The 8,476-nt window shown below is 41.4% G+C and overlaps 1 long non-coding RNA gene across 1 annotated transcript in view; it reads left to right on the top strand.

The window, feature by feature from the left end:
* The window catches only part of LOC309474511, a 240,002-nt gene extending 232,014 nt beyond the window's left edge, over window positions 1-7,988 (top strand). The window contains exon 3 of the long non-coding RNA XR_014197348.1: window positions 7,883-7,988. This is a non-coding gene — a long non-coding RNA (uncharacterized lncRNA). The remainder of the gene's footprint in view (window positions 1-7,882) is intronic.
* The last annotated feature ends 488 nt before the right edge of the window (window positions 7,989-8,476 follow it).

Raw genomic sequence — 8,476 nt, 5'->3', positions numbered from 1 at the left:
CGTTAGTGCAATGAAATGCAATGCAGTGCAAAGCAATGAAATGCAATGCAATTTAATGCAATTTAATGCAATTTAATGCAATGCAATGCAACAAAACACGTTGTCTTTATTGCAACATGGGAATGAGTTAGATCTGGTGTGCAATGCAATGCAACGCAATGCAATGCAATGCAATGAAATACAACAACACACGTTATGTCTTTATTGAACTTGGGAATGATTTAGTTCTGGTGTGAAATGCAATGCAAAAAGTGCATAACCTATATTTTATTAATTATTCAGTGCACAACGTTAGATCGTTAGTGCAATGACATGCAGTGCAAAACAATGCAATGCAATGCAATGCAATGCAATGCAATGCAATGCAATGCAATGCAATGCAATGCAAAAGCAAAGCAATGCAAAGCAATGCAAAGCAATGCAAAGCAATGCAAAGCAATGCAAAGCAATGCAAAGCAATGCAAAGCAATGCAATGCAATGCAATGCAATGAAATACAACAACACACGTTATGTCTTCATTGAACTTGGGAATTATTTAGTTCTGGTGTGCAATGCAATGCAAAAAGTGCATAACCTATATTTTATTCTTCAGTGCACAACGTTAGATCGTTAGTGCAATGAAATGCAATGCAGTGCAATGCAATGCAATGCAATTTAATGCAAATTAATGCAATGCAATGCAATGCAATGCAATGCAATGCAATGCAAAGCAATGCAAAGCAATGCAAAGCAATGCAATGCAATGCAATGCAATGCAATGCAATGCAAAGCAATGCAATACATTTTTTGAGTGCGCTTTTTGCATTGCATTGCACACCAGAACTAACTCATTCCCATGTTGATTAAAGAATCAACATTGGAATGAGTATGTTCTGGTGTGCAATGCAATGCAAAAAGTGCATAACCTATATTTTATTCTTCAGTGCATAACGTTAGATCGTTAGTGCAATGCAATGCAATGCAATGCAATGCAATGCAATGCAATGCAATGCAATGCGATTTAATGCAATTTAATGCAATGCAATGCAATGAAAAGCAATGCAAAGCAATGCAAAGCAATGCAAAGCAATGCAAAGCAATGCAAAGCAATGCAAAGCAATGCAAAGCAATGCAAAGCAAAGCAATGCAATGCAGTGCAAAGCAATGCAATGCAATGCAATGCAATGCAATGCAATGCAATGCAATGCAATGCAATGCAATGCAATTTAATGCAATACATTGAATGCAATGCAATGCAATGCAATGCAATGCAATGCAATGCAATGCAATGCAATGCAATACAATGCAAAAACAAACGTTATGTCTTTAATCAACATTGGAATGAGTTAGTTCTGGTGTGCAATGCAATGCATTGCGAAAAGTGCATATTGTTATTCTTAAATGCACAACGTTAGATCGTTAGTGCAATGAAATGCAATGCAGTGCAATGCAATGCAATGCAATGCAATGCAATGCAATTTAATGCAATTTAATGCAATGCAATGCAATGCAATGCAATGCAATGCAATGCAATGCAATGCAAAGCAATGCAAAGCAATGCAAAGAAATGCAATGCAATGCAATGCAATGCAATGCAAAGCAATGCAATGCAATGCATTTTTTTAGTGCGCTTTTTGCATTGCATTTCACACCAGAACGAACTCATTCCCATGTTGATTAAAGAATCAACATTGGAATGAGTAAGTTCCGGTGTGCAATGCAATGCAAAAAGTGCATAACCTATATTTTATTCTTCAGTGCATAACGTTAGATCGTTAGTGTAATGCAATGCAATGCAATGCAATGCAATGCAATGCAATGCAATGCATTGCAATGCAATGCAATGCGATTTAATGCAATTTAATGCAATGCAATGCAATGAAAAGCAATGCAAAGCAATGCAAAGCAATGCAAAGCAATGCAAAGCAATGCAAAGCAATGCAAAGCAATGCAAAGCAATGATGCAAAGCAATGCAAAGCAACAACACACGTTATGTCTTCATTGAACTTGGGAATGATTTAGTTTTGGTGTGCAATGCAATGCAAAAAGTGCATAACCTATATTTTATTCTTTAGTGCACAACGTTAGATCGTTAGTGCAATGAAATGCAATGCAGTGCAAAGCAATGCAATGCAATGCAATGCAATGCAATGCAATTTAATGCAATACATTGAATGCAATGCAATGCAATGCAATGCAATGCAATGCAATGCAATGCAATGCAATGCAAAAACAAACGTTATGTCTTTAATCAACATGGGAATGAGTTAGTTCTGGTTTGCAATGCAATGCAATGTGAAATGGGCATATTGTTATTCTTCAATGCACAACGTTAGATCGTTAATGCAATGCAATGCAATGCAACAACACAGGTTATCTCTTTAATGAACATGCAAAATGAGTTATTCCTGGTGTGCAATGCAATGCATTGCGAAAAGTGCATATTGTTATTCTTAAATGCACAACGTTAGATCGTTAGTGCAATGCAATGCAATGAAATACAACAACACACGTTATGTCTTTATTGAACTTGGGAATGATTTAGTTCTGGTGTGAAATGCAATGCAAAAAGTGCATAACCTTATATATTATTCTTCAGTGCACAACGTTAGATCGTTGGTGCAATGCAATGCAATTCAATGCAATGCAATGCAATGCAATGCAATGCAATGCAATGCAATGCAATGCAATGCAATGCAATTTAATGCAATTTAATGCAATGCAATGCAGTGCAATGCAATGCAATGCAATGCAATGCAATGCAAAGCAATGCAATGCATTGCAATGCAATGCAACAAAACACGTTATGTCTTTATTGCAACATGGGAATGAGTTAGTTCTGGTGTGCAATGCAATGCAATGCGAAAAGTGCATATTGTTAATCTTCAGTGCACAACGTTAGCTCGTTAGTGCAATGCAATGCAATGCAATGCAATGCAATGCAATGCAATGCAATGCAATGCCATGAAATACAACAACACACGTTATGTCTTTATTGAACTTGGGAATGATTTATTTCTGGTGTGAAATGCAATGCAAAAAGTGCATAACCTTATATATTATTCTTCAGTGCACAACGTTAGATCGTTAGCGCAATGAAATGCAATGCAATGCAATGCAATGCAATGCAATGCAATGCAATTTAATGCAATTTAATGCAATGCAATGCAATGCAATGCAAAGCAATTCAATGCAATGCAATGCAATGCAATGCAATGCAATGCAATGCAAAGCAATGAAATGCAATGCAATGCAATTTAATGCAATGCAATGCAATGCAATGCAATTTAATGCAATTTAATGCAATGCAATGCAATGCAATTTAATGCAATTTAATGCAATGCAATAAAATGCAATGCAATGCAATGCAATGCAATGCAATGCACTGCAATACAATGCAATGCAATGCAACAAAACACGTTATGTCTTTATTGCAACATGGGAATGAGTTAGTTCTGGTGTTTAATGCAATGCAATGCGAAAAGTGCATATTGTTAATCTTCAGTGCACAACGTTAGCTCGTTAGTGCAATGCAGTGCAATGCAGTGCAATGCAATGCAATGCAATGCAACAACACACGTTATTTCTTTAATGAACATAGAAACGAGTTATTTCTGGTGTGCAATGCAATGCGAAAAGTGCATATTGTTATTCTTCAGTGCACAACGTTAGATCGTTGGTGCAATGCAATGCAATGCAACAACACACGTTATGTCTTTAATCAAACTGGGAATGAGTTAGTTCTTGTGTGCAATGCAATGTAAAAAGTGCATACCTATATGTTATTCTTCAGTGCACAACGTCAGATCGTTAGTTCAATGCAGTGCAATGCAATGCAATGCAATGCAATGCAATGCAATGCAATGCAATGCAATGCAATGCAATGCAATGCAATGCAATGCAATGCAATGCAATGAAATACAACAACACACGTTATGTCTTTATTGAACTTGGGAATGATTTAGTTCTGGTGTGAAATGCAATGCAAAAAGTGCATAACTTTATATGTTATTCTTCAGTGCACAATGTTAGATCGTTAGTGCAATGAAATGCAATGCGAAAAGTGCATATTGTTATTCTTAACGATTCATTTATTCACTAACAATCTGAGTGCTCAACGTCAGATCGTTTTGCAGTTCAATGCAATGCAATGCAATGCAATGCAATGCAAAGCAACAACACACGTTATGTCTTTATTGCAACATGGGTTAGTTCTGGTGTGCAATGCAATGCAATGCGAAAAGTGCATATTGTTATTCTTCAGTGATCGTTAGTGCAATGCACATAATGTTATAACAATGAGCTATACATAGGTATGCTTTTGACCTACTGAACATATTTCTGTCCAAAGATTCCTTAAAGATGTTATTTCATTTTGACAAAAGTCCATTTTTGACATACTGAATTTTTTTCTGGCCAAGGAGTACTCGAAACTTGACCTTTCTATATATATACTAGTGGACTCTTTCTTATGTTACACTGTAAAAAAAAATTACATCCCCAAGTCAAAAATATCTAGTGACTGGTCACATCAAAATTTTTCAATTAGTCTGACGTATTATTTATCATTAAGCCAATGTTAACAGACTATTGCAACAATTTTGGGTGGTTGCTAGGCGGTTGCTAGTGTGTTCTGGGTGGTTGCTAGGCGGTTGCTATGGTGTTGCTAAGCGGTTGCTAAGGTATTTTGGGTGGTTGCTAGGGTCTTTTGGGTGGTTGCTACGCGGTGTTAGACATATTTATCATCAGATGGAGTCTATAATTTTACATAGTTTAAAAACTTTTGAGGAACCTTTGACCAGAAATAATAGAATTATTAAGATAATAATAGCTAGATGCGAAAGTTCAACAAGACAAACTATAAGTTGGCTTGAGAAAGTTTGGACCACAATGTTTTTTGCTAGGCAGTTGCTAGGATGTTATGGGTGGTCGTTATTGTGTTGCTAGGCGGTTGCTAGGGTATTCTGGGTGGTTGCTATGGTGTTGCTAAGCGGTTGCTAGGGTATTCTGGGTGGTTGCTAGGCAGTTGCCAAGGTATTTTGGGGGGTTGCTAGGGTGTTGCTAGGCGGTTGCTAAGGTATTTCGGGTGGTTGCTATGTTATTCTGGGTGGTTTTAAGGCGGTTGCTAGGGTCTTTTGGGTGGTTGCAAGGGTCTTTTGGGTGGTTGCTAGGCGGTTGCTAGGGTATTTTTGGTGGTTGCAAGGGTGTTCAGGGTGGTTGCTATGCAGATAATAGGGTATTTTGGGTGGTTGCTAGGGTGTTATGGATGGTTACTAGGGTGTTTTGGGTGGTTGCTAGGGTGTTGCTAGATGGTTGCTAGGGTGTTCTGGGTGGTTGCTATTGTGTTGCTAGGCGGTTGCTAAGGTATTTTGGGGGGTTGCTAGGGTGTTGATAGGTGGTTGCTAAGGTATTTCGGGTGGTTGCTATGGTATTCTGGGTGGTTTTAAGGCGGTTGCTAGGGTATTTTGGGTGGTTGCTAAGGTCTGTTGGGTGGTTGCTAGGCGGTTGCTATTGTGTTCTGGGTGGTTGCTAGGCGGTTGCTATGGTGTTTCTAAGCGGTTGCTAAGGTATTTTGGGTGGTTGCTAGGATGTTTCTAGGCGGTTGCTAGGCTGTTCTGGGTGGTTGCTATTGTGTTGCTAGGCGGTTGCTAAGGTATTCTGGGTGGTTGCTAGGCGGTTGCTATGGTGTTCTGGGTGGTTGCTAGGATGTTTTCAGTGGTTGCTATGGTCTTTTGGGTGGTTGCTAGGCGGTTGCTAGGGTATTTTGGGTGGTTGCAAGGGTGTTCTGGGTGGTTGCTATGCAGATGCTAGGGTATTTTGGGTGGTTGCTAGGGTGTTATGGATGGTTACTAGGGTGTTTTGGGTGGTTGCTAGGGTGTTGCTAGATGGTTGCTAGGATGTTTTGGGTGGTTGCTAAGGTATTTTGGGTGGTTGCTAGGCGGTTGCTAGGGTGTTCTGGGTGGTTGCTATTGTGTTGCTAGGCGGTTGCTAAGGTATTTTGGGGGGTTGCCAGGGTGTTGCTAGGCGGTTGCTAAGGTATTTCGGGTGGTTGCTATGGTATTCTGGGTGGTTTTAAGGCGGTTGCTAGGGTATTTTGGGTGGTTGCTAAGATCTTTTGGGTGGTTGCTAGGCAGTTGCTATTGTGTTCTGGGTGGTTGCTTGGCGGTTGCTATGGTGTTGCTAAGCGGTTGCTAAGGTATTTTGGGTGGTTTGCTAGGGTGTTTCTAGGCGGTTGCTAGGCTGTTCTGGGTGGTTGCTATTGTGTTGCTAGGCGGTTGCTCAGGTATTCTGGGTGGATGCTAGGCGGTTGCTATGGTGTTCTGGGTGGTTGCTAGGATTTTTTCAGTGGTTGCTATGGTCTTTTGGGTGGTTGCTATGCGGTTGCTAGGGTATTTTAGGTGGTTGCAAGGGTTTTTTGGGTGGATGCTAGGGTGTTGCTAGATGGTTGCTAGGGTGTTCTGTGTGGTTGCTACAGACTATTGCAACAAGAATTGCACTTGGGCCAATTAAAAAATTTAGATGTGACCACTCACTAGAAAATTTTGACCAAGAGAGGTTAGACATATTTATCATCAGATGGAGTCTATAATTTTACATATTTTAAAAACTTTTGAGGAACCTTTGACCAGAAATAATGGTTTTTTGGGTGGTTGCTATGCGGTTGCTAAGGTATTTTAGGTGGTTGCAAGGGTGTTCTGGGTGGTTGCTATGCAGTTGCTAGGGTATTTTGGGTGGTTGCTAGGGTGTTTTATGGATGGTTACTAGGGTGTTTTGGGTGGTTGCTAGGGTGTTCTGTGTGGTTGCTATGGTGTTGCTAGGCGGTTGCTAGGGTGTTCTGGGTGGTTGCTATTGTGTTGCTAGGTGGTTGCTAAGGTATCTTGGGGGGTTGCTAGGGATATTTTCAGTGGTTGCTATGGTCTTTTGGGTGGTTGCTAGGCGGTTGCTAGGGTATTTTGGGTGGTTGCAAGGGTGTTCTGGGTGGTTGCTAGGGTGTTGCTAGATGGTTGCTAGGGTGTTCTGGGTGGTTGCTAAGGTATTTTGGGGGTTGCTAGGGTGTTGCTAGGCGGTTGCTACGGTATTTCGGGTGGTTGCTATTTGCTAGGCGGTTGCTAGGGTGTTCTGGGTGGTTGCTATTGTTTTGCTAGGCGGTTGCTAAGGTATTTTGGGGGTTGCTAGGGTGTTGCTAGGTGGTTGCTAAGGTATTTCGGGTGGTTGCTATTGTATTCTGGGTGGTTTTAAGGCGGTTGCTAGGGTATTTTGGGTGGTTGCTAGGGTCTTTTGGGTGGTTGCTAGGCGGTTGCTATTGTGTTCTGGGTGGTTGCTAGGCGGTTGCTAGTGTGTTCTGGGTGGTTGCTAGGATATTTTCAGTGGTTGCTATGGTCTTTTGGGTGGTTGCTAGGCGGTTGCTAGGGTATTTTGGGTGGTTGCAAGGGTGTTCTGGGTGGTTGCTATGCAGATGCTAGGGTATTTTGGGTGGTTGCTAGGGTGTTATGGATGGTTACTAGGGTGTTTTGGGTGGTTGCTAAGGTATTTTGGGTGGTTGCTAGGCGGTTGCTAGGGTGTTCTGGGTGGTTGCTATTGTGTTGCTAGGCGGTTGCTAAGGTATTTTGGGGGGTTGCTAGGGTGATGCTAGGCGGTTGCTAAGGTATTTCGGGTGGTTGCTATGTTATTCTGGGTGGTTTTAAGGCGGTTGCTAGGGTATTTTAGGGTCTTTTGGGTGGTTGCTAGGCGGTTGCTATTGTGTTCTGGGTGGTTGCTAGGCGGTTGCTATGGTGTTCCTAAGCGGTTGCTAAGGTATTTTGGGTGGTTTGCTAGGGTGTTTCTAGGCGGTTGCTAGGCTGTTCTGGGTGGTTGCTATTGTGTTGCTAGGCGGTTGCTAAGGTATTCTGGGTGGTTGCTAGGCGGTTGCTATGGTGTTCTGGGTGGTTGCTAGGATATTTTCAGTGGTTGCTATGGTCTTTTGGGTGGTTGCTATGCAGTTGCTAGGGTATTTTAGGTGGTTGCAAGGGTGTTTTGGGTGGTTGCTAGGGTGTTGCTAGATGGTTGCTAGGGTGTTCTGTGTGGTTGCTACAGACTATTGCAACAAGAATTGCACTTGGGCCAATTGAAAAATTTAGATGTGACCACTCACTAGAAAATTTTGACCAAGAGAGGTTAGACATATTTATCATCAGATGGAGTCTATAATTTTACATAGTTTAAAAACTTTTGAGGAACCTTTGACCAGAAATAATGGTCTTTTGGGTGGTTGCTATGCGGTTGCTAAGGTATTTTAGGTGGTTGCAAGGGTGTTCTGGGTGGTTGCTATGCAGTTGCTAGGGTATTTTGGGTGGTTGCTAGGGTGTTATGGATGGTTACTAGGGTGTTTTGGGTGGTTGCTAGGGTGTTCTGTGTGGTTGCTATGGTGTTGCTAGGCGGTTGCTAGGGTGTTCTGGGTGTTTGCTATTGTGTTGCTAGGCGGTTGCTAAGGTATTTTGGGGGTTGCTAGGGATATT

The sequence above is a fragment of the Leuciscus leuciscus genome (genome assembly GCF_965113295.1).
Source record: "Leuciscus leuciscus genome assembly, chromosome: 14".
Taxonomy (NCBI): domain Eukaryota; kingdom Metazoa; phylum Chordata; class Actinopteri; order Cypriniformes; family Leuciscidae; genus Leuciscus; species Leuciscus leuciscus.
Note: the sequence above shows the minus strand (reverse complement) of the source record. Positions and strands in the feature narration are given on the sequence as shown.